Source organism: Kogia breviceps, chromosome 1 (assembly GCF_026419965.1).
Source record: "Kogia breviceps isolate mKogBre1 chromosome 1, mKogBre1 haplotype 1, whole genome shotgun sequence".
NCBI lineage: Eukaryota > Metazoa > Chordata > Mammalia > Artiodactyla > Physeteridae > Kogia > Kogia breviceps.
This window is the reverse complement of record NC_081310.1, coordinates 28842802-28870479: the sequence shown is the minus strand read 5'-3', so window position 1 is coordinate 28870479 and position 27678 is coordinate 28842802. Positions and strand designations below refer to the sequence as shown.

Sequence of the window (27678 nt, the reverse complement as noted above, 5' to 3'; positions counted from 1 at the left end):
ATTAGGTGGACATGGTTGGTTAACTCATTGGTCATTGGTGACTGACTCAACCTCTAGTCCCTCTTTCGTCCCTGGAAATCAGTGGTTGGGACTAATAGCTCCAACCCTCTCTTCATGGTTGGTTCCCGTGGCAACCAATCCCCATCCTTAGGTGTTTTCCAAGAGTTACTCCATTAACATAAACCCAGTCCGGATAGTAAGAGCTTGTTGTGAATAACAAGACACACATTTCACCTTTGTATCAATGAAGCATTTTCGGGAACTGAGCACAATAGACCACATATCATAACAAAGAGACTCCCATTTTTCTTATCGTTCAGGAAATTTCAAGCATTTGGGGACTGTGAGCCAGAAACTGTGAATGACCAAATATATATGAGAAATATGTTTTGGTCAACTGAATGACCAAATATAAATATTCCTTATAAATCACAGTATCGCAACAAAAATATTTAAAATTCTCAGCCTATATTTTACAACGTGTCCTTACTTGTTGGTCACCATCACAAAAATCAACTCATTTTAAAATATAATTGAAGCAAGTTTCTCACGCTTTTCAAAAAAAAAAACAAAAAAAACAAAAAAAATCAGCATCAGCTCAGGAAAAACTACAGAATTCCTCACGTGATAAGGAACATTACAGACTGTAATGACAGAAGAACTTTAGAAAAGTGGTTATGCTACTAACAAATAGGCAAGGTTTTCCTCAATGAAATTCAAGTCAAGTATTAAGAGACACAATCCATACTATAGAGTTGCACCTTAACACAACATATGGAAAGCAGGTAAAGGCTCACACAGTCAGGGCAATTGTACCAAGTCAGGTAAGGAGTGAGTGAGGAACATACGACTATAGGAGATTTTGCCATTTAATTGTTAAAAAAAATTAAGAACAAATTTAAAGTGCTTAGCTAGGGGCAAACATGAGACAAAAACTTGCAATTGTTTTATTTTTATTTAGTTATTTAAAACGTTGTTAAAGTATAGTTGATTTACTATGTTGTGTTAATTTCTGCTATACAGCAAAGTGGTTCGGTTATACATGTATATGTGTGTATATATATTCTTTTTCATATTCTTTTCCATTATGGTTTATCATAGGATATTGAATATAGTTCCCTGTGCTCTATAGTAGGACCTTGTTGTTTATCCATCCTAGACATAATAGTTTGTACCTGCTAATCCCAAACTCCCAATCCTTCCCTCCCCTCCCCTCCCCTGAAATTTGTTTTTTTAAGCCTTAAAAAATTAGTGGGAGAACAAAACTATTTGAGGGGCATAGTGGGGGGGAAAGTCTGCCCTCTTCCTATTCATTTTGTGTACCAGTGGAAAGCAAGAAGCTGGGCTTGTGCTTTCTCTGTTGTCACGGCTAGGATCTGGGCACTTGTCCTCACTGACTACTGATTCCCTCAGATGATTGCAACTCAATCAACTTTAGCAACTCATGTGTTTAAGCAGAAGTGGAAAGTAAGCTAATTACATAATGTCTTTTGCATTAATAGACAACACAGCTCTGACCCATTCATGACGTACTTTGACTTTGGAAGGAGTTCTCATCAGCTTGGTTATTTTCCTCCTCAAGTGAGGCAGACAATCTGGATCCAGGGGACAGATTAGGATAATTAATGAACTTTTAAATTGTCAGGGAGGAAGAAATATTCCTCTCTTTTTCTAGGTTCTTCTGGCTGGTCTAAGAATTAAAATGACATGAGACAAATTAACAGGGGAAAAATCAAACAAAAGTTTAATAAGATGTGTACATGAGAAAAGCCCCCAAAACTGAGCAAGTCACCAAAATGGATGAAAACCCCTAAATACCATCTTCAGCTAAATACAGAAGAGGATGTTGAAAGTAGTGGTTTGGAACTTCAAGTAGGAGGAAGGTAATTTACATAGAGATGGAAAAGCAAATGTTTGGCAAACAGATGTTTCCTGGGCCAAGGAGAGACAATGAGACACGAGTGGACACTCATCTCCAGGCCCTGCCTGGAGTTTCCCCCACCATATTTAGCCCATATTCTTTGCAAATATATCTGGTGACAGCTCTATCAAAGTTTCTTCCTGAGTCTTTTGGCCTTGATTATTTTCAGCTCAAAATAATCTCCATACCAGAGAGACATTTTGGGGTGACAAATTTTGTTTCCCTACAGAACAAAGGAGAATGTTTCCAAAGGAAAGGAATCTGTAAATATGGGACAAAGTTGTTTTATTTTTAACCTACCTTTGCATCCAATAATTTACCTATATACACAAAGTCAACACAAGTAATATATGTTTTCTATCCATTCAACATAGATAACAAGACTTGAAAGACTGTGAAAGTATAAATATTAGGTACTTGGGTGACATTTTAATGACAAGTTGATTCATTATATGTTTCAAAGAAGGCTCACATCATGGGTAATTTACGTTCATGTTGCTGGAACATAGTTATTTCAAAGCATTTATATTGCACTAAAGATCTCCACTGTTATGGGTGTTCAGTGTGAATACGGGTTAAAAAACGACTGGGAGTTAGAGAGAATAGGTAATCAAGAGGCGGTGGTGTGACTAACCTTGCATGCCCTTCAGAAAATGACTGCGTAATAACCGTGTCCTGCCTTGAAACAGCATAGTTCATTAGGTTTCTGAATACCCTATTCAATCATTTCAAAGCTTGTCCATAGTTAAAGAGTAACGATGTGATTATTTCCCTTTCCCCAAGGGAATTACCAAATTGCAAAATCCTGTTATGAGGACCCAGGCCTCTGACAACATACTGAATAGGAAAACCTCACTCAGAATAATTGTGCAGGCGGCTCCCTTGTTCTGAATGGGGTCTCTGGTGCACTTTCGTAAGTACTTTAATTTATAGACTATTTTGAAAAAAATGTGGCTTGTTAGTTTCCAGTACATTTTATGAAACACTGAGACATCAGTGAGTTCTGATACTCATAGATCATACCATGGTTTCAGCAATATTGTCTCAGAAGAGCCAGAAAAACTGATTTTAACTCCAAAAAAGAACAGCAAACAGCAACGAGCAAAATTGCCAAATCTGAAGCTCTCACATGTTTGTTTGAAAGGATCTCCAAACTCTCCTTCATTATTATCCCCTCACCTTCACTAGTACTTACTCTTCCTTGATGCCCACTGGACCAAACTGTTTAATCTCATCACTCAATAAAGAAAGAGGAGTAGACCTGAAAGTAAGTAAATAAGGACACACACTCATTCACATCAATCTCTTCACTTTTATGAGTAACCAATTTAATACACAGATGGCCCCTTCTTTGAAAAGTCACTGTAGGCCATAAAAAGCAGAACGCAAAGGAACTAGAATGAAAGAAGTCAATGACTGCATACAAGTTTCCTCTGGGCCAATGCCTTCCTCTTCTCTATCTACCCCCACTATCTCTTCTGCCCTAAGGACTTCAGACTCCAGGAATCCAAAATCTGCTCCCATTTCAAAACATTCCCATCCCTGATCTATTCATCCTTGAATAATCATATTTTCCAATTTACAGAGTATTACAGAATTCCAGGTGAGAAGTGGTCAGGAGCTGGACCAGGTGGTAGCACTAAGAATAAAGAGATAGTCAAAACTAGGTACCTGCTTTTAACTGTATGATCCTGCTCATTGGAAAAATGTTACCCCTGTCCAACTGGTGCATGTTAGACACTCAGAATAGCAGCTTCTCCCAAGGGGTTAGTACAGAGGGGTAGAAATGTTACTTTCAAAACTTAGATTAGGATTGACAAATACACAGTACTATATATAAAATAGATAACTCACAAGGACCTACTGTATAGCACAGGGAGCTCTACTCAATACTCTGTAATGACCTCTATGGGAATGAAGTCTAGCAGATAGTGGATATATGTATATGTATGGCTGATTCACTTTGCTGTACAGCAGAAACTAACACAACATTGTAAATCAAATAGACTCCAATACAAATTAAAAAAACAAAAACAAAACAAAAAAGACTTCACTCACGGAGGGCAGCTCAAGGCAATGTGAGCAGTGGCTGAAAGCTAACAAGAGTCATTTCACAACATTACTGCTCAGAAATGTCTAAGTCTCCACATCTCTGAACTGGGACATATTCCAGAAGACCCCTAGAAAATTCTATCGAGTGGGTCTATAGCAATGGTCTTGGCCATTCTCTAGACAAGTTCCTTTCATGTGGAAGAAGAAGAGCATTGCAAGTTGCTCTAATATTTCCATCAGAGAAGAGGAGAAGCCTACCTCTCAGAACCAGAAATGAGAAAGAAAAGCTGTAGCTGGTGGGAAGAAACAGAACCTTTCCAGTAAAGAAAGCAACCTCACAGTCAGAGAGCTAAGGAAGCAATAGGGTGATATTTGATAGTAAAATATAAAAGAAACAATGGTGAAAAATATTTTTGTTTGGTACATTTTTCTTGGAGTTCTTACTATTCTGTTACCTTTAAAAATATAAAGCAAATATATTCCCTTTGAGTTCAATAAAGAGAAGAGAGTTTCCCCTGACCTTCCTCAAATATTCGATCAAAAAGGAGATTTAGGGCTTCCCTGGTGGCGCAGTGGTTAAGAATCCGCCTGCCAATGCAGGGGACACAGGTTGGAACCCTGGTCCAGGAAGATCCCACATGCCGTGGAGCAACTAAGCCCGTGTACCACAACTACTGAGCCTGTGCTCTAGAGCCCGTGAGCCACAACTACTGGGCCTGAGTGCAACAACTACTGAAGCCCGCATGCCTAGAGCCCGTGCTCTGCAACAAGAGAAGCCACCTCAATGAGAATCCTGCGCACTACAATGAAGAGTGGCCCCTGCTCGCTGCAACTAGAGAAAGCCCACGCACAGCAACAAAAGACCCAATGCAGCCAAAAATAAATAAATAAAACTTATTTTTAAAAAAGAAAATACATCATCAGTATCTTTTGGCATTTTGCAATCAAGATCACATAGGGGGCTTCCCTGGTGGCGCAGTGGTTGAGAGTCCGCCTGCCGATGCAGGGGACGCAGGTTCGTGCCCCGGTCCGTGAGGATCCCACAGGCCGCAGAGCGGCTGGGCCCGTGAGCCATGGCCGCTGAGCCTGCGCGTCCGGAGCCTGTGCTCCGCAACGGGAGAGGCCACAGCAGTGAGAGGCCCGCGTACCACAAAAAAAAAAAAAAAGATCACGTAGGTACTTTATTTAGGCATTTCTTGTGTGTGTGTTTCTATGTTTTGCCGGTAACAACTTCCTCTCCATTCAAGGTTTTTTTTTTTTACTATATTAGTAGCACAATAAAAAGAAGAAAACAAATTGACTGTGTGGATCTAACCTCATGAGTCACTGATATGTTTTTAATTTACTTTAAAATTTTTTTATTTTGTTGCATCAACCATGTTCTATAATTTTTTTCTCATTTATTTATATTCCTTTTTATTTTATTCCATTGCTCAACAGTGGGCTTGTTCAGACTCCAGAAGGCAACCAAAGAACAAGTTGAAATAAATAATTTTAATGTTTTATAGTATATTAATTTTTCTATTAAAATGTCATAAATTATAAGAGTTTTCATCACAGGGAAAAAATATTTTTTCTATTTCTTTAACGTTGTATCTATATGAGATGATGAATGTTTACTAAACCTATTGTGGCAATCATTTCATGATGTATGTAAATCAAATCATCATACTGTACACCTTAAAGTTATACAGTGCTGTATATCTCAATAAAACTGGAAGTATGTACATATTTATTACATTTATATGTAATATATAATATACATATTTATTTCTTTATATACTATAATATTTAAATATTTGTGATTTTTGTATAGCTTAATAAAATCACCTTACATCTTATAGAAAAAAACATTTTAAAATAATAATTAAATAAAATTAATTTGATAATCTTCCAGGTCTGGAGTATTCAGGTAACTACTTCAAGAATCAAATATCTTTCCAAATCTCTACAAGATCAAAGTCAATATAATAAGACTCTTAGGAGTTCATTCTTTGTTGTCAGTTTCTAATACTACCCTGAAATAGTGTCTGCTGTAAGCCAGAGTTAAGGAGGAAAGGGGTTTAAAGGTAGGGGAAGGTATGATATAATATCTTGTCAGAATTTCATCACATTAAAGCTGTGTATCTAGATATCTCCCATCAAACTAATCAGTCAAAAAAGTACGAATTAAAACTCATCTAGGGCTTCCCTGGTGGCGCAGTGGTTGACAGTCTGCCTGCTGATGCAGGGGACACGGGTTTGTGCCCCGGTCCGGGAGGATCCCACATGCCGCGGAGCGGCTGGGCCCGTGAGCCATGGCGTCTGAGCCTGCGCGTCCGGAGCCTGTGCTCCGCAGCAGGAGAGGACACAACAGTGAGAGGCCCGTGTATAGCAAAAAAAAAAAAAAAAAACCACCTCATCTAGTAGATAAAATCTTATCTGGCAGGGACAAGAAAATCATGAGAGATACTGTCTTTAAACTATTTTTTAATTGAACACAATAAATGTGATAACATCTTTAGACTGCTCAGCTTGGAGCCTTTTGTGTAAATTCAGGAATGTGGATGTCTGCAATCCGAAAATCAATGTGGAAGAGAGCTGGAGAATATGAATAAAAATTAGATGAACACAAAAATAACATCTTATATGCATAATAAATCTCTACAAATTTCCTCCAGTCTAATTGTCATCAAAACAATAACCTGGTAACAGTAACAGCAACCGCAGTGAACAGTCTTTGTCATGCTTTGATATATAACAAAGATTTGCAAGTATGTTGACCAAAGTCTAGAATGATGATATACATTGCTATGCTTTGAATCCCATGCAGTATTACATAATACTACAATCACCATTGTCTTCATCAATCAAGTACTATTTATAGAATATCTTTATATCTATGGATTGTGCTAAAGTATTATAAATTCATTAGGTGATAACATCCTTACTTGCATTATAACATGAAGATACATGAAATAAGAATATTCATGACTTTTTATAAAGCTGGAATACAAACAAAAAGTGTTTCCTTTATTTTACTATATTTCACAAAGGATATTTTCTAAGTATAAGAAAGGGAAATGTAGGCAAAAAAACTAAACAAGAGTCCATGAGTAGACAAATAACTTGACTCATATTGTGATTGGAAATCAGTTCAGGAAGGGAGAGAAGGAGGGAGACAGCAGGAGGGAATAAAAAGAGAAGGAGAGGAAAGGGAAGAGGAGTAAAGAAAAGAGGAATGGGACAATTCAGAAACAATCAACAGGAAACTTTTTAAAAACAGGGCAGGAATTTATAATACTATAAATTAAACCATTATTAATCTTATACTATGAGTAAATAAACATATATTATTTACTCAATGGCTATGGTCAACTTTGAGAGGTAAAAAGAGATTAGGTAACTTCTGAATCTTCCAGCTCAGTAATTAGTGGTATCATTTGGCATCATTTTAATTATTTAACAGTAAACTTACAATTACTGGGGTAAAGGGGGGATAGATAAATTGGGAGATTGGGATTGACATATATACACTACTATATAAAATTAGATAACTAACAAGGACCTACTGTATAGCACAGGGAACTCTACTCAGTACTCTGTAATGGCCTATATGGGAAAAGAATCTAAGAAAGAGTGGATATATGTATATGTATAACTGATTCACTTTGCTGTACAGCAGAAACTAATACAACATATAAATCAACTATATTCCAATAACAATTAAAAAATTATTTAACAGTAATATCATCAATGACTCCAGATGAATATTTTTTATTTACTCCACTTTCTTTTCTATTTCACCCTTCTTCTAACAGTTAAACATGTTTCTCATGTCAATGATGCAGAGTTAAATCATAGCCTAAATGTATAAAATCTCATTTGCTTAAAAGACATTTCCATCATTACCAAATCAGTTATGGGAACAAAAACAAAGAGTAAGAACTCTGGTTCTCTGACTGTAATTTCCCCTCATAATAAAAAATCTGCTCAAAATGTCCTGTATTTCTTAAATGGGAAGCATGTTTCACCCAACATTATCTACGAGGTCATACTTGAGAGATGTTTGCACAGAGCGTATCTGTATTTGTTTTATGAATTGAGTTATCTGTGAAACTGACCTTAATTGGAGGTCCTGGAATATTGAAATCTGTAAATAAAAAAGATGATTAAAAGACTTGTGAGGAGTGTGCTGTATAAGAAAAGTAAAGCCCTGGTGTGGGGCAGGATTAGTATGAAGACTGTTTCCAGTCACCTGAGCCCCTCCTCACTCGTCCTCAGCCATGGTGTCTCCTCCTCTGATCTGGCTTCCTCATCACCCCATTAGACCCTTTTTACCATCTCGTGCTCAGATAACCCCGTGATGAAATTATCTGACTCATAGAGTCACACAAAAGTATATTTGAAAGATTACGTTTTATTAATTACCATTCCCAGAAGTATTTGCAACAAGAAATATATACTTTTTTAAAAAATTAAAGTACAGTGTTGTGTTAGTTTCAGGTGTACAGCACAGTGATTCAGACATATATATATATATATACACACATATACATATATATGTTTTTCTTTTTCAGATTCTTTTCCCATATAGGTTATTACAAAATATTGAGTATAGTTCCCTGTGCTGTACAGTAGGTTTTTGTTGGTTATCTATTTTATATATAGTAGTGTGTGTATGTTAATCCTAACCTCCTAATTTATCCCTCCCCACCCCCCTTTTCCCTTTGGTAACCATAAGTTTCTTTTCTATGTCTATGGGTCTATTTCTGTTTTGCAAATAATTCATTTGTATCTTTTTTTTTTTTTTTTTTTTTTAGATTTTACATATAAGCAACATCATATGGTCTTTGTCTTTCTCTGTCTGGCTTACTTCACTTAGTATGATCATCTCTAGGTTCATCCATGTTGCTGCAAATGGCATTATTCCATTCTTTTTATGGCTCAGTAAACCAATTGTTGTAGAGTTTTATCAGTTCCTACAAAGAAAAGGTCCTGAGGGAATAGCATTTGGTGTAATGATATAGAGAAGAATAGGAAGTGAATAATACAGAGAATATTTACAATTACTTTTGCTGTTCAGAATTTATTCCCCTTTCCTAAGAGCATCCTCTTATTTGGGAAATTTCTCTTTCCTTCACTGTGTGTGGTTTCGTGGGAATACATATCTGAGGGGCTGATTATCCATCTCGGACTGATTCTGGCAGTGTTGTCTGTCTTTACAATAGATTTCTCCTTGCTTAATTTAACCAGAATCTATTTCCATTTCTTGCAACCAAGACCTCTGATGGTGACCGGAAGGGGCAATACACCAGGATGCTCCGGAACTCTGGGAAAGAATGTGAAAGCATTCAACAAAATTCTGTTGCTGGGAGTACAAAGATGAAAAAAACATGACTCATAGTCTTGAGAGAGAGTTTTTGAAGGGAGATTAGAGAGAACCTGAGTAAAAGAGTGATAACACGGAAGGAACTATAACTATTGTCTGAAGGGCATTAGAGGTATTGCTTCAGAAGTAGTAATATTTTGAAAAGCAGAAAGTTGCTCATTGAAAGATAAAATAAAAATATGCATGATTTTCTTCAACTTTTTAATTGTGTCTAGAGCAACTCTTTTAGGAATCACATATATTTCATAACAGTTGTTTATTGCATAAATATGGAGAATGTGGAGAAGCAACACATCATTCTTATCTTCCAGGAGGTCATAATTGTGAGTGGAAATAGTATTTTAAATACTATGTGTTTATTTGTAAATCATATATCTGTTAGGGACTTATATACAAAATATATAAAGAACTCTTACAATTCAATAATAAAAAGTCAAATAACCCAGTTTAAAAATGGGCAAAGATTTGGATAGATATTTCTCCAGAAGTGATATTAAAATGACCGATAAGTTTATGAAAAAAATGCTCAAAATCTTTAGTCATTTGGCAAGGGTGTGGAGAAATCAGAACTCTCGTACACTGCTGGGGGAAATGTAAAATGATGCAGTCACTTTGGAAAACAATTTGGCCGCTTCTTAAGATGTTAAACACAGTGTTATACTACTACCCAGCAATTTCACTCACAGGTATATATCAAGAGAAAAAAAAATGTTCACCAAAGACTTGTACATGAATATTCATAGTAGTTTTATTCAGTACAGCTAAAACATGGAAAAACCTCAAATGCTAATCAACTGATAAATGGTTAAACAAAATGTGGTATACAATGAAATATTATTCAGCAGTAAAAAGGAATGAAGTACTACCTGCTACAACATGAATGAATCTTGGAAATACATTAAGTGAAAGAAGCTGGTCACAAAAGACCAAATACTATATGATTCCATTTAGGTGAAATGTCCAGATAGACAAATCCATAGAGACCAAATTTAGATTAGTGGTTCTAGAGGCTGGGGGGGAAGAGAAAAATGGAGAGTGACTACTTAATGGGTATGGATTTTCTTTGGGGAGGGGTGCTCAAAATATTTGAAAATTAGATTTTAGTAATTGTACATATCTCAGAATGTATGTAAAACCACCAGCATGTACACTTTAAAGGAGTGAATTTTATGGTATATGAATTATATCTAAAAAACTGTTTTAAAAATAAATATAATGTGTTAATTCATGCAAATCTAATAATATGTACAAAATGTAGGGGTGCATGGACTGGGGAAAGGAGTGGAACAGAAAAGATTTCATGGGAGTGATGATGTTAAATCTGTGAATTACTTGTCTTTCACCCAACCTTATCTGTCAACTCCTTGGGAGTCGTTTCATCAGGCTTTGGCTGCCCAGATACATAAATATGAAAGAATAACAATTGTGGGCTTCCCTGGTGGTGCAGTGGTTGAGAGTCCACCTGCCGATGCAGGGGACGCAGGTTCGTGCTCCCGTCCGGGAGAGATACCACAACAGTGAGAGGCCCGCGTACCACAAAAAAAAAAAAAAAAAAAAAAAAAAAAAAAAAAAAAAAAAAAAAAATTGTATTTAATGCTGAATGGAAAAACATGTTCCAGAACTCTCAAGCATACCAATCCCAAGAGATTAAGCTTCAGGCAAATCCAATCTCCCCAGCTAGATCTCTAAGAGAGGTCATTATGGCAGGTCAGCTACACCTGAATTTATCCAATGAGTTTTTTTTTTTTTTTTTCTCTTCAAAGACTCACAAATACAAGAATTGTCAGGAGACAAAAACCCCTCAAACATTTTATTCTTACAGGATGTTGAATAAGTAGTTATTAGAACCCACTTCATTTATCTGGTTGTTAACTGTAACCAAAACAATTCAGGTCTCCAAATGTTTGGTCACATACTAAAAACCTAAACAATATTAAGCAGCCCACTAAAGACAGGAAGTGCCTCCTGGAAACTGTTGTAATACTGAGCACTTTGGTACCACAGTCAAACTTTCCCGGTAAGAAAAATTGTGTCTCTTTTATCATGCATATACTTAGAAATTACAGCAATCGCCTTATCTTCTCTCTATAGACTACATGTGTGTAAAATGAAAAAAAATGTTTTAGACCGTACGTCCCAGAGTTCACATATACCATTAATCTAGGGCACAGTTTTTATGGTACTACTGGTTACTTATTAGCACTATTCCATCAATCTCACACAATGAGTAAATAATAACATGGAAAACGTAATAAAAAATATGAGAGGGTGGGCTTGCCTGGTGGTGCAGTGGTTGAGAGTCCGCCTGCCGATGCAGGGGACACGGGTTCGTGCTCCGGTCCGAGAAGATCCCACATGCCGCGGAGCGGCTGGGCCCGTGAGCCATGGCCGCTGAGCCTGCGCGTCCGGAGCCTGTGCTCCGCAACGGGAGAGGCCACAACAGCGAGAGGCCCGCGTACCACAAAAAAAAAAAAAAAAAAAAAAAAAAGAGAGAGGGTACTAAAGTAGAATTTTTATTGTAATGTAGAAACTAAAAGTTTGCCAATCATTTCTCCTTGTATACCACTGAATCAAAGAGAAAGTGACCCAAACGAGTTGTCGTAACAAAAACCTGCATCACAAATTATACATAAGTCTTATGACCTTAAAAAAATTTCTGGCAGAAGAAATGTCATGTCAAAAGACCACTGTGACCGCAAAAGAATAGCAATCTATGGACCAGGAAAAAATGTGTCTTAGCAGACTCAGTGACCAATCCCTGGATAATATTGGGAAATCACGTTTTGTAATATCATAGAAGTGTATTGAGTCAGAGTTGAAGTTAGCCTGTAATGATAGACTAGTAGAATCAGAAAGAAATATGAACAAAGGAGTTAATCCCCACATTCCCACTGACTCACTAAAGTAGACTATATCTCGACCTCCAGCAGGGATGTCAGTCATTCTCCGCTCTGCATAGATCTCCTACTGGATGAGAAAAGAGGAAAACAAGATCCTGAAGGGTCTGGGGTGGGGAGGGTCAAGGAAGGGCCTTTATGACAGTCTGCTGGCCTGGTAGAATATCTACAGAAAAAATTAAGTATCTTGTATTGTGAATATTAGTTTCCCATTAGTATTTGCTTTGTGCCATTAAAAAAATTTTTTTTATTGAGGTCAATTTTACTGCAGTGAAGTAGATAGACCTTAAAGACACAGTTCTGACAAATGGTTAAACTCATATAATCTACTCCCTATCAAAATATAGAACATTTTCATGGCTCCAGAAAATTCCCTTATGCCTCAATCTAGTCAATCTCTTCACACCAAGGAATAGCTTTGCTCAGATTTTCCATCACCATCAAAAAATGGTGACTTTTGGACTTCCCTCGTGGCGCAGTGGTTAAGAATCCACCTGCCAATGCAGGGGACATGGGTTCGAGCCCTGGACCAGGAAGATCCCATACGCTATGGAGCAACTAAGCCTGTGTGCCACAACTTCTGAGCCTGCACTCTAGAGCCCACGAGCCACAACTACTGAGCCCACGTGCCACAACTACTGAAGCCCATGCACCTAGAGCCTATGCTCCACAAGAGAAGCCACCGCAATGAGAAGTTTGTGCACTGCAACAAAGAGTAGTCCCCGCTCGCTGAAACTAGAGAAAGCCCACATGCAGCGACGAAGACCCAATGCAGCCAAAAATAAATAAATTAAAAAAAAATTATGCATTGATGACCTACAATGAGCCAGGTTTTAAAATATATATATATTGTTTGTACTACCACTCCATACAAATATATATTTCATGACATCAGGATTCTTTCACTCTGTATAATGCTGCTGCATGCATCTGTAATTTATTCCTTTTTTATAACTGACGGTTAGTCCATTGTATATTTGTATATTCCTTCTTCCGTTAATGGAAATCTAGACTGTTTCCAGGTTTGGTCTACTAGAAATAAAGCTGCTGTGAATATTGTTGTACAAGTATTTTTAGGCATTTATTTTTATTTCTCTTGAATAAAACTGGACTTGCTGGATCATAGAAGTATGTTTAAGCCTTTCAAAAACTACCAGTTTTCCAAAATAGATATACCATTTTACACTCCCACCAACAGTATTCTATTTGCTTTACACCTTCATCAACATTTGATTATGTCTTTTCATTTTAGCCTTTCTTAGTGGCTATGTAATTATTTCACATGGTAGTTTTTTTTTTTTTTTTTTAAGATTTTTATTTATTTATTTATTTATTTTGGCTGCACCTGGTCTTAGTTGGGGCACTCAGGATCTTCATTGCAGCATGCGGGATCTTAGTTGCAGCACGCATATGGGATCTAGTTCCCTGACCAGGGATCGAGCCCGAGCCCCCTGCATAGGGACCGCGGAGTCTTACCCACTGGACCACCAGGGAAGTCCCTCACATAGTAGTTTTAATTTGCATTTTTCTACTAATTAAGGATGTTGAACACATTTTCATTTGCCTATTGGCCATTTATATATCTTTCTTTGAGAAGTATCTGTGCAAGTCTTCTATTCATTTTTATATTGGGTTGATTATCTTTTTATTTTTGAAATGTAGGTATTTTTTTCTATATTCTGAATACCAGTCCTTTTCTCAAATATATGTGTTGCAAGTATTTTTCTTCTGTCTATGGTTTGTATATTCATTTCCTTAGTAATGTCTCTTGCTGAGCAGAAGTTTGGAATTTGGGGGACTTTCCTGGTGGCACAGTGGTTAAGAATCCGCCTGCCAATGCAGGGGACACAGGTTCGAGCCCTGGTCTGGGAAGAGCCCACATGCCGCGGAGCAACTAAGCCCGTGCTCCACAACTACTGAGGCTGCGCTCTAGAGCCTGCAAGCCACAACTACTGAGCCCATGTGCCACAGCTACCAAAGCCTGCACGCCTAGAGCCCGTGCTACGCAACAAAGAAAAGCCACCGCAGTGAGAAGTCTGCGCACCGCAACGAAAGAGTAGCCCCCGCTCGCCGCAACTAGAGAAAGTCCGCGCAGAGCAATGAAGACCCAACACGGCCAAAAATAAATAAATAAATTTATTTTAAAAAATTTTAAAAGAAGTTTTGAATTTTAACATTCAATTTATTATTTTTTCTTTTAAATTTATCTTTATTTCTGTGTCATTTCTGCAAATATTTGCACAACACAAACTTGCAAATATATTCTCCTATTTTATTCTAGGAGCTTAATAGTTTTGGCTTTTGCATTTAGGATTATCATTCATTTCAAATTAACATTTGCATATGACTTGAGGTAGAGGTCAAGTTTTTTTGCGGTTGTTGTTGTTTATTTTTAAATTTTTCCCATATGGATGTCCACTGGTTTCAACACCATTTACTGAAAAAAAAATTTTACTTAAAACATTTGTTTTGCTTCTTTTAGGTTCTTTTGAATTTCTACACAAATTTTACAGTTATCTTGTCAACTTCTACTTTAAAAGTGTGCTAAGAGGGCTTCCCTGGTGGCGCAGTGGTTGAGAATCCGCCTGCCGATGCAGGAGACACGCGTTCGTGCCCTGGTCCGGGAAGATCCCACATGCCGCGGAGCAACTAAGCCCGTGAGCCATGGCCGCTAGGCCTGCGCGTCCGGAGCCTGTGCTCCGCAACGGGAGAGGCCACAGCAGTGAGAGGCCCGCATACCGCAAAAAAAAAAAAAAAAAAAAAAAAAAAAAAAAAAAGTGTGCTAAGATTGTGATTGCAAAGATCAATAGACCAATTTGGGGACAACTGAACATTTAATTATGTTGAGTCTTGCAATTCATAAGCATGATATATCTCCACTTATTTAAGGTCTTCTTTCATTTCTCTCATAATATTTAATATTTTAATGTAGAGGTTTTATTCAAATACTGTTAAATTTATCCCTAAGTATTTATGATTTTGAGTGTTATTATAAATGCTATTTTGAATCTTACTTTCAAATGTTGGAAATATAAAAATACAATTTATTTTTGCACATTGGTTTTGATACTAAAACATTGCTAAATTTACCTGTAAGTTCTAGTAGATCTTGTATAGATTACTTAGGAAAGTCTATAAGTACAATCATGTCACCTACAAATTGAGGCAGCTTTATTGTTTCCTTTTTTTAATCTATATGTCTTTTATTTATTTTTCTTGCTGTACTGCACTAGATAGGACCTCTATTGCAATTTTAAATCGAAGTTATAAAAGTGGACATCCTGCAAGAGAATAAGAAGACAAGTTACAGATTGGGAGAAAATTTTCCAAAAGACATATCTGATAAAGGACTATTATCCAAAATATACAAAGAACTCTTGAAACTCAACAATAAGAAAATGAACAACCTGATTTTTAAAATAAACAGACGAGATACTTCCCTGGTGGTGCAGTGGTTAAGAATCCGCCTTCCAGGGCTTCCCTGGTGGCGCAGTGGTTGAGAATCTGCCTGCCAATGCAGGGGACATGGGTTCAAGCCTGGTTTGGGAAGATCCCACATGCTGCGGAGCAACTAGGCCCGTGAGCCACAATTACGGAGTCTGCGCGTCTGGAGCCTGTGCTCCGCAACAAGAGAGGCCGCAATAGTGAGAGGCCTGCGCACCCCACACACCGCGATGAAGAGTGGCCCCCACTAGCCACAACTAGAGAAAGCCCTCGCACAGAAATGAAGACCCAACACAGCCAAAAATAAATAAATAAATAAATAAATTAAATTAAAAACAAACAAAAACTATATATATATAAAAAAAGAGAATCCACCTTCCAATGCAGGGGACATGGGTTTCATCCCTGGTCGGGGAACTAAGATCCCACATGCCACAGGGCAACTAAGCCTGTGCACTCTAGAGCCCACAAGCCACAACTAGAGAGTGCCGCATGCCACAACTACTCAGCCTGCAAGCTCTGGAGCCCGTGTGCCACAACTAGAGAGAAGCCAGTGTGCCACAATGAAGAACCTGCACACCACAACAAAAGATCCCCCATGCTGCAACGAAGATCCCACATGCTGCAACTGACACAGCCAAATAAAAATAAATAAATAAATTTTAAATAAATAAGTAAAAATAAAAAGATGACCTCAACAGACAGCTCACCAAGGAAGATATACAGATGGAAAATAAACATACGAAAAGATGCTTAACATCAAATGTCATTAGGGAATTGCAAATTAAAACCATTAGATATCACTACAGAATGATATCTATTAGAATGGTCAAAATCCGAAGTACTGACAACTCCAAATGCTGATGAGGATGTGGAGCAATAGGAACTTTCATTCACTACTAATGGGAATACAAAATTGTACAGCCACTTTGGAAGACAGTTGGCAGTTTCTTACAAAACTAATATGATCCAGCAGTTGTACTCCTTGGTATTCACCAAAATAAATTGAAAACTTATGTCCACATGAAAACCGGCACAAGAATGTTTATAGCAGTTTTATTCATAACTGCCAAACCTTGGAAGAAACCAAGATGTCCTTGTCCTTCAGTAGACGAATGGATAAATAAACTGTGGTACATGCAGACACCTGAATATTATTCAGAGCAAAAAAGAAATAAGCTACCAAGCCATGAAAAGACACAGAGGGATCTTAAATGCATATTAGTGAGTGAAAGAAGCCAATCTGAAAGGTTACGTAGAATATGATTCAGACCATATGACATTCTCGAAAGAGTAAGACTATTAAAACAGTAAAAGGATCAGTAGTCTCCAAGGGCTTGGAGGAGGGGAGACAGATGAACACGCTGAGTACAGAGGATTTTTAAGGCAATGAAACTACTCTGGGACTTCCCTGGTGGCACAGATTTTTAGGGCAATGAAACTATTCTGGGACTTCCCTGGTGGCACAGTGGTTAAGAATCCGCCTGCCAATGCAGAGGACATGGGTTCGAGCCCTGGTCTGGGAAGACCCCACATGCCATGGAGCAGCTAAGACCATGCGCCACAACTACTGAGCCTGTACTCTAGAGCTCACGAGCCACAACTACTGAGCCCACGTGCCACAACTACTGAAATGAAGAGTAGCACCCCCTGCTCGTCGCAACTAGAGATAGCCCATGCGTAGCAATGAAGACCTAATGCAGCTAAAAATGAATAAATAAATAAATAACTTTATTTTTTTAAAAAAAAGAAAAAAGAAACTATTCTGTACAATGCTACAATTGTGGATAAATGTGATTTTACTTTCATCAAAATTCGTAGAATGTACAACACCACGAATGAACTCTGATGTAAAGCTTGGGCTTTGGGTGATAATGATGTGTCAATGCAGGTTCACGGATTGTAACAAATATACCACTCTGGAGGGACATATTGATTATGGGGGGAGGCTGTGCATATGTCAGCACCAGGGGTGTATGAGTCTGTATACCTTCTTCTCAATTTTGCTGTGAGCCAAAAACTACTCTAAAAAATGTCTATTAAAAAAAATGTGGACACCCATGCCTTTTCTCTGTGTTTAAGGAAGAGCATTCAGCATTTCATCAGTAAGAATGATATTAGCTCTGGAATTTTTGTATATGCCTTTCTGACTAAGAACTTTTTCTTCTATTCTTATTTTGCAGATAGTTTTTATCATAATTTAGAGCTGAAATTTGATAAAGTCTTTTTCTGCATCTATTGAATTATATAACATTTCTCCTCACATTAATATTTAAATCACATTGTGGAACTTTTATGTTAAACCAATAAAGTATTATGCTTTTTCTATGTTGCTATATTTGATTTGTTCATATTCTGTTAAAAATTTTGTATGTATATTTATAAGGAATATTAATTTATAATTTTTCTTTTCTTGCAATGTCTTCAGCTTTTTTGGTATCAGAATTACACAGACTTCACAAAATTAGCTAGGAAACATTACCTCTATTATCATTTATTATCTGAGTTTGTGTAATATTAGTAATATTTTTATTATTTTTTCCTCTTTTGTTTTCTCCTTTCCTGCTTTTAGTTAGTACTTTACAAAAAGCCATCTACCTTTGCAACTAAGAACTCTAGCTCTAGCTCTGGGTGATGGCAATGGGTCTTTGAGAAGTAAGAGGGAACAAACACCAGTCTTGTGTTCATATATATTTGTTTTAGTTTTAAAATTCTTTAAACCTTTATCGTTTTAAGGTGTGTGTGTGTGTGTGTGTGTGCGTGTGTGTGTGTCTCATGTTTAAGTGAAATTCTAAATATTTCCACACATCCAAAAGCAACAACACACACACACACACACACACACACACACACACACACACAGAGGAATAGATTATTTAAGAGCCTAGGTTTTGAAATGCCTTACCTCTGCTGGTATAATAAAGATAACCATTTATTCGCTTTAGGTATCTTCTTCTTGAAAAGAATGTTAGTTATGTACGTCCTGAGGGCATACTAAAGTCATACAGAAAAAATTTGCTATGTAGTAAAAGGAATGCTCCAGACAATTATTGTTTACATAGATAAGAAATTAACATTGCATTGACACTTGTTGTAATGTTGGCATTTCTAAGTTTTCTACACAATTGAATCTCAAGTGAAATTATTTTTAAAGAAATAAAGAGATAAAGAGACCACATGAACTAGGGACATTAACTGTATTTAAGTGGCAATTTTCAACACAGAGGGAGAGGCACTGACCTAGCCAGGTCACACAACAAGCAAATTGCAGACCTGAGATTCAGACTCAGGAGTTCTGACTCTAAATCCAGTGTTCTTTCATGTGCATTATCTCCCTATTTTAAATTATTAATGAAATGCTTAAAGCATTCAGTTGGTAGAAGACTTTGTCTATTATATGTTCTACCTTTTTATACCCAACCTCATATCTAAGCTTTGTCATATCTATGTAATATTATCAAACTGCTTTTAAAATACTTCATTATTTGTTACCACACTGAAGGAATCCATATAAAGAAATGAATAAAGTTATACATCAAAAAAAAATTATACATCAAAAATATCAGTGACAATTGGCACATGTTTATAACATATAGTATGAAAGTTTGCTATCTTTAATACATAAAGAACTCATTTAATAATAAAGAAAAGCATGCAGTAGAAATATGGTAAAGAGTATTGACAAGAAGGTTTTTTTTGGGGGGGACGCATTCGTCATGGGGGATCTTAGTTCCCTGACCAGGGATCAACCCCGTGCCCCCTGCATTGGAAGCGCAGAGTCTTAACCACTGGACTGCCAGGGAAGTCCCAAGAATTTTTTTCAGAAGATTGATAAATCCTTAAAAAGGATTAAGTTTTTATCATGTGATTATAAAATAAATGTCATGGGTGTGTAACGTACAGCATGGTGACAAGAGTTAATAATACTGTTCAGCATATTTGAAAGTTGTGAAGAGAGTAGATCTTAAAAGCCCTCATCACAAGAGAAAAAAATTGTAACCATGTGTGGTGATGAATGGTAGCTGGGCTTATTGTGGTGATTATTTTGCAGTCACTTTCGACTCATGCTTTATTTAGAAGTTAATTTCCAAATACGTGGCAATTACAAAATAGTTATTATTAACTATATCAATAGCTTAATATAAGGTCAGAGGATATATTTTAGCATTTTAAATTTTAAGATTCTTTATGACCTAGAATATAGTGAACTTTTTGTAAATGCTTTATGTGTACTTACAAACATGCTATTCTGCAATCATGTGCAGTGTTCCATATTTTATTATTAGGTAATTTTTAACTTTATTATTCAAATCTTGTATTTCCATACTGGTTTTTTGTGTGTGCCTGTTTGCTCTACCAAATACTATGAGAAGTGTGTTAAAATGTCTCACTATGGTTGTGGATTTTCCTATTTCTTTGTAGTTCTGACCTTGTCTACTTTTTCTCTTTTTAGGTTACAATTTTACTTGGCATACAAATTAAATATTATTACATTCTTCTGATGAATTAAATCAGGAAATTAATTCTAATCGGTATAAAATGAACTTCTTTACTCTCTAGTAATATTTTGCCTTAAAATGTTACCTGATGTAATATTAGTGTAGATATATGTGCTTTATTTTGTTGTTTGCATATTATATATAATTAGCTAAAAAGATTTTTAAGAACTACTCATTAGATTTATTTGGTTCATTTTAAAATAACTTCTAAAACCTTGACAAAATTACAATTAGGACTTTTGACATGGAATAAAGTTTACAATACATTAATGAACAAAACAATACCAAATACAATAAATAGCATATTCTCGTGGAGGGAGGGGTGAATGTATGTTGTGTGTGTGTGTGTGTGTGTGTGTGTGTGTGTGTGTGTGTGTGTGCTCATAGTGAGCTGCATTGGGTAGTTTGTCCTAGGTAATGGAATGTCAGTGATTTTTGTTTCTTTTTGCTTCTCTGTATTTTCTAATTTTCTAAAATGAGATTTGGGGGTTTGTTTTAAAGAAAAGTTTTTTTGAGACTTCCCTGGTGGTGCAGTGGTTAAGAATCTGCCTGCCAATGCAGGGGAAACGGGTTCGAGCCCTAGTCCGGGAATATCCCACATGTCATGGAGCAACGAAGCCTGGGCACCACAACTACTGAGGTTGCACTCTAGAGCTCACGAGCCACAACTACTGAGCCCGTGTGCCACAACTACTGAAGCCCACATGCCTAGAGCCCATGCTCTGCAACAAGAGAAGCCACCACAATGGGAAGCCTGTGCACTGCAATGAAGACCCAATGCAGCCAAAAATAAATAAATTTTTTTTTCAAAGAAAAAAAAAGAAAAGCTTTTTTAAAAAAACCAAGAGAAAGGGAAGAGTATCATATGGTCAAAGAGAAACCAAGTTGTAACTTGGTTGAGACTCATTGACTTTGGCAATAGCAGTGTCTTCAATACCTAATAAGGAGAGTTTAGTAGAGGGTTTGAGGCTGAGGTTAGAGTATAATGGACTTCAGAGTAGGAGAAACAGGGGAAAGACACAAACAAGATGATGTATGAAAGAAAAGGGAAGGTTTAAGTTTATTTTTGCTTATATTAAGAGAAAAGTTAACATGTTTATTGGCAGAGGGGAAGAAAAAAGATGAAAACAGAAAGGGCAGTTCATGGAGCTACACAGAGGAAGGCCTTGGGGCCCGGGTGGTAGGCAGTAACTGAGCTGAAACAGGTAAGGATTGCATTCTGGAAGTTCCTTGCAAATCAAGAAATAATAAGCCAGTATCCTATGTTTACAAATGAGAAGCAGGCAAGACTACAGGCATACCTTGAATATATTGTGAGTTCAGTGCCAGACCACAACAGCAAAGCGATTATTGCAATAAAGCGAATCACACAACTCTTTGGTTTCCCAGTGCGCATAAAAGTTATGTTTACACTGTACCGTAGTCTATTAAGTATGCAACAGCATTATGTCTAAAGAACAATGTACATACCTTAACTAAAAAATATGTTGTTGCTAAAAAAAAAAGCTAACCATCATCTGAGCCTTCAGCAAGTCATCATGTTTTGGGGGGTAGAAGGTCTTGCCTCACTGTTGATGGCCTGCTGACTGATCAGGGTGGTGGATGCTGAAGGCTGGGGTAGCTGTGACAATTTCTTAAAATAAGGTAGCGATGGAGCTTGCCGCATCAGTTGACCCTTCCTTTCATGAGCAATTTCTCTATAGCATGCTATGCAGTTTGAGACCATTTTACTCACAGTAGAACTTCTTTCAAAGTAGGCATCAGTCCTCTCAAACTGCTGCTGCTGTGTCATCTAAGTGTATGTAATATTCTAAATCCTTTGTTGTCATTTCAACAATCTTCACAGCCTCTTCACCAGGAGTAGATTCCATCTTCAGAAACCACTTTCTTTGCTCATCCATAAGAAGCAACTCCTCACCTGTTCAAGTGTTATTATAAGATTACAGAAATTCAGTCCCATCTCCAGGCTCCACTTCTAATTCTAGTTCATCCTGCTATTTCTACCATATCTGCAATTCCTTCCTCCACTGAAATCTTGAACACTTCTAAATCATCCATGAGGGTTGGAATCAACTTCTCATAAACTTCTGTTAATGTTGATAACGTGACCTCGTTCCATGAATCGCAAATGTTCTTCATGGCATCCAGAATAGTGGATCCTTTCCATAAGGTTTTCCATTGAATTTGCCCAGATCCATCAGAGGAATCACTGTCTATGGCAGCTATAGCCTAATGAAGTGCATTTCTTTAATAATAAGACCTGAATATTGAGATAACTCCTTGATCCTTGGTTTGCAGAATGGACTTTGTGTCAGCAGGCATGAAAACAACATTAATCTCATTGTATGTCTCTATCAGAGCTCTTGGGTAACCAGGTGCATTCTCAATGAGCAGTAGTATTTTGAAAAGGAATCTTTTTTTCTGAGAAGTAGGTCTCAACAGTGGGCTTAAAATAGTCAGTAAATCACGTTGTAAACAGATGTGTTGTCATCCAGGCTGTGTTGTTTCATTTATAGAGCACAGGCAGAGTAGATTTAGCATAATTCTTAAGGGCCCTAGGATTTTCAGAATGGTAAATGAGGATTGGCTTCAACTTCAAGTCATCAGCTTCAAGTCACCAGCAAGAGTCAGCCTATCCTTTGAAGCTTTGCAGCCAGGCATTGACTTCGCCTCTCTAGATATGAAGTGCTAGATGGCATGTTCTTCCAACTGAAGGTTGCTCTGTCTACATTGAAAATCTGTTGTTTGGTGTAACCATCTTCATTAATTATCTTTGCTAGATCTTCCGGATAACTTGCTGCAATCTCTACAACAGGACTTGCTGCTTCACCTTGTGCTTTTATGTCATGGAGATAGCTTCTTTCTTGCAACCTCATAAAACAATCTCTACTAGCTTCAAACTTTCCTTATGCAGCTTCCTCACTTCTCTCGGGCTTTCTAGAATTGAAGAAACTTAGGGTCTTGCTCTGGATTAAGCTTTGTCTTAAGGGAATGTTGTGGCTGGTTTGATCTTCTATCCAAACCCCTGAAACTTTCTCCATATCACCAATAAGGCCGTTTCATTTTCTTATCATTCATGATTTCACTAGAGTAGCACTTTCAATCTTCTTTAAGAACTTTTCCTTTGCATCCACAACTTTACTAACTGGTTGGCACAAGAGGCTTAGCTTTCAGATAAATAGGCTTTTGACATTCCTTCCTCACTAAGCTTAATCTTATTCCTAGCTTTTGATTTAAAGTGAAAGACATACCACTCCTCCCTTCACTTAAACACTTAGAGGCCACTGCAGAGTTATTAATTGGCCTAATTTCAATATTGTTGTGTCTCAGGGAATAGGGAGGCCTGAGGAGAGGGAGAGAGATGGGGGAACAGCCAGTTGGTGGAGTAGTCAGAATGCACACAATATTTATGGATTAAGTTCACTGTCCTATATGGGCGTAGTTTGTGATGCCTCTTTGATGATATTAACATCGAAGATCACTGATCATAATCACCATAACAAATATAGTAATAATTTTAAAGTTTCAAATAGTTTGAGAATTACCAAAATATGGCAAAGATGTGAAGTGAACAAATGCTGTTGGGAAAATGGTACCAATAGACATGCTTGACTCCCAGTTGCCATAGACTTTTGATTGTAAAAAATGCAATAAAGTGAAGTGCAATAAAACAAGGTATGCCTGTAGTTTCAACTTGCTTAATGTTGCCTTTTTTTCTGGGAACAAGAACACAAACTCCCACAAGATAGGAGCTTATTAAAAGAATTGGAAAAATCTAGACTATGTCTCGTGTTTTTATCTGAATAATTGAACCATTCCGGTTGCCTTTTGTAACTAGACTCAGGGTCACTAATACTACAAACTCAAGTGAAAAATAGAGCAAGAACATTTTCTTTCAACCCTGTCTAAAATGAAAATGTGTGTTAATTATTAAATGATTATTATAAGAAATTCTTACACCCAAGGGTAACCATTTAAAATGATATATTCATAACATTAAGTTGTTTTGTTTCAAGAAGCTGTGACAAAAGACATGGAACTTCATGGAGGAAAACAAAGGGAGGGAAGGAACGAAAAGATACTGAGTATTCAGGACTGGGTGGGAATAGTAACTCTCTGATGTTTATTTTATACATGATGAAACTGAACCTAAAGTGATAAACTTATTTACCATAGCTCACACAGCTAGTAAGCAGCAGTGCTGGGATTTTACTCCAGAATCCATAGTTTCCACTATGCCTGCCTGGCTGCAGATCTGAATTTCCAGTGGATACAACGATGATCCTAGAGCTCAGTCTCCCAGAATTAGGAAGCCAGCCAATGAATCATTATAGAAGATGAGTGGGGCTTCCCTGGTGGCGCAGTGGTTGAGAATCCGCCTGCCGATGCAGGGGATGCGGGTTCGTGCCCCGGTCCGGGAAGATCCCACATGCCGCGGAGCGGCTGGGCCCGTGAGCCATGGCCGCTGAGCCTGCGCGTCCGGAGCCTGTGCTCCGCAACGGGAGAGGCCGCAACAGTGAGAGGCCCGCATACCACAAAAAAAAAAAAAAAAAAGAAGATGAGTGAAGGAAGATGGCAAAGGGGGAGAAGACTAGCTTCCAGAGAAGAAACCTGACCTCTAGGCTCACGTTGGCCCACATACTATCTATATGGCCGTGGGCAACTCATTACTTCTCTGGATTGCGGTTTCCTTATCTGAAAAGTGGAGGACTTTTACTAAATTACTCTGAGATTCCTTTTGAGTTCCAGAATGCAAGATCTCATGGTAAGTGCTCTGTGATGAAGGTTCTGCCTGTTTTCTAACACTTTATGTGCTTCCTAAGATCCCTCAGGATAGAAGGCTTACTTACAGTGCACAGAGAACAAGGCAGGACGAGATGCAGTCCATCAGGTCAGAGTCTGGCTGCAACCAGCCTTACGTAATCAGCAAGAAAACATCCAACTTCTGACTGCTTCTCCAAGTCAGGAACTGTGTTTGTTAGAGTGGACACCCTTTTTCATTAAAGGGATTTTTATTGCCCTGGTCTCTACCTTATTTTTGACTTTGCATTTTGTGGCAATTCTCTTAGGAGATTGTAAAGAAAATAACATATTTTTAAATTCATAAGGCAGTTATAAAATATATAGTAAAGTAAATGTTGTGTTCTAAAACCCAGTAAGAAGTTTTAAAGAAAGCACATATTGTGAATTTAAGATGAGCATAGGGGCTTCCCTGGTGGCGCAGTGGTTGAGAGTCTGCCTGCCGATGCAGGGGACACGGGTTCGTGCCCTGGTTTGGGAGGATCCCACATGCCGCGGAGCGGCTGGGCCCATGGGCCATGGCCGCTGAGCCTGTGCGTCCGGAGCCTGTGCTCCGCAAAGGGATAGGTCACAGCAGTGAGAGGCCCACGTACAGCAAAAAAAAAAAAATAATAAAAAATATAAATAAAAAAAAAAAAAAAAAAAAGATGAGCATAGACACATACCTTGAATCAGAGATCATTATAACTAGAAATGACAATGGATCGTCTAGTCCACACCTCTCACGTGCACTTCAGTGCACTTCCAGATGATTTGTAGAGCAAGGAGACTTCTTTCAGAAACTCTGCCTGTCACTACTTGTGCTTGCCACTGCAGCACAGATAAAGCAGGAAGAGATTACACAGGCCAAGGGGTGTGAAAACATCCTCTCTTCAACCTGGTCAACTGTGGGTCTAAAGAGAATTTTTAAAGCATCCAGAACATTGTAAGAGCAGAATCAACTCCCAATACAGACATTTTCATTGCTTTGGTTCTCCAAAGATGAAATAGTTCCTTCCTCTTTTCCAAATGAGCTGCCCGAGTTGCTGGTTTATCCTAGATATTTTTACTTCAAATTCCCATGTATTCCAATAACAATTGTCCAACTTCTATATTCTCTACGGATGCTGAATGATATAATGAAGAGTTTTCAAATAAGAGAAATCTGGTGGATGGAGGCTGTTTTACTTCCTGTATCACTCAAACAATGCCAATGGTGGCTCTGTCTTTGTCTCATTTTGAGCTTGGCTTAGCTGCTGCTAAATGCCTGTGCATATTGCAGTAAAAATGTTCATGACATGCTTGGCTGCTTGTTTTTACAGATTCACAAATAAACACTGACAGAACAGAAGACTGCAAATTATCTAATCTATTTATTCTGATTTTTTTTTTTTAAATAGATAAAACTTGTATCTTGAAATATGGCCAGGATAATATGGATAACCGCGGCAGGATTCTTTGAATGGCGAAGAATTGTAATACTACCCATAGAGTAGAGTGAGGCAGACAGCGGGTAGGAAGTTCACCTATGTAGGCAGAAAATAGTACAGAAATGTATGGCAAGGGAAAGTAGAAGGTAATTGAAAGATAAACAATGGGGAGACAGACTCCAGCATCAATTGTGGGAGGAAAAGGCTGTGATGCCAGTATTTGATGGATCTAGGTAGACACGAGATGAGATGCAACTTGGAAGTTCATTGAGGGAGATTAATGCACTGTCAGTTGCTTTTATTCCATCGGGTTCAGGCAAAAGGCTCCAGTCCAGAGAGGAGAACTGTAAGGACCAAAGGAGGTTCTTGGCAACAAAGTGATTTCAATACTTGGAAGGTTGTCAGAATTGGGAAATACAGAGGGGCCAGCTCACAGAAAGTAGGTAGAAGCCCGTTGTGGAAGATGAGAAACGAGGGGTGAGAGCAGAAAGGTTAACTTACTGCTGAGTCTGAGACAAGTTGGTCATTTCTTCAGTCCCCTCGGCTCCAATGAGGGTGACACTGAGGGTTTCCCTGGTGGAAGCTCTGTGGACAGGAGGCCTGGAAAGCCAGAACACAAAGAGACTGTAACTGAGCAGAAAGTTAGAGCAACGCTTTCTAAAAATATGACTTTGGTTTGGTTGTTTTTCCACATGGAGAACAATTTGCACAATTTGTGTGAATGCAAACCTTCAGGAATGAATAAAATTGTAGTTTTCATTAAAATAAATGTAAAAAAAGAAAAAGCTAGTTGCCAAGAAATGAAGAGGCACAAGAAATACCTGACCCCAGATTCCATCTCTAGCACTCTTTTTTTTTAAAACCTCACAAAGCTTTCCCCTGACTTATAAATATATATTTTTACTTTCAAAAGTAACTACTTTAGGGCTTCCTGGTGGCGTAGTGGTTGAGAGTCCGCCTGCCGATGCAGGGGACACGGGTTCGTGCCCCGATCCGCGAGGATCCCGCATGCCGCGGAGCGGCTGGGCCCGTGGGCCATGGCCGCTGAGCCTGCGCGTGCAGAGCCTGTGCTCCGCAACCGGAGAGGCCACAACAGTGAGAGGCCCGCGTACCGCAAAAAAAAAAAAAAAAGTAACTACTTTATTATTATAACTAAGAATGCAATAAATTTACTGAAGTTTTTCTGCATATCTACTTTTTTAAAAGGCCATGGTAGCCTAACAGATTTTAGTTCCATCTGATCTGAAAAGGGAGGACTCTCTTTTTAGAATAGAAAAAAAAAAGA

The 27678-nt window shown here is 37.9% G+C and overlaps 1 protein-coding gene across 1 annotated transcript in view; it reads right to left on the bottom strand.

Moving 5' to 3' along the window:
• PLA2G4A (phospholipase A2 group IVA) overlaps positions 1-26997 on the bottom strand; it is a 214896-nt gene extending 187899 nt beyond the window's left edge. The window contains exon 1 of the mRNA XM_067029703.1: positions 26895-26997. The gene's annotated coding sequence lies outside the window, so the exon portion shown is untranslated. The remainder of the gene's footprint in view (positions 1-26894) is intronic.
• Positions 26998-27678: the final 681 nt, after the last annotated feature.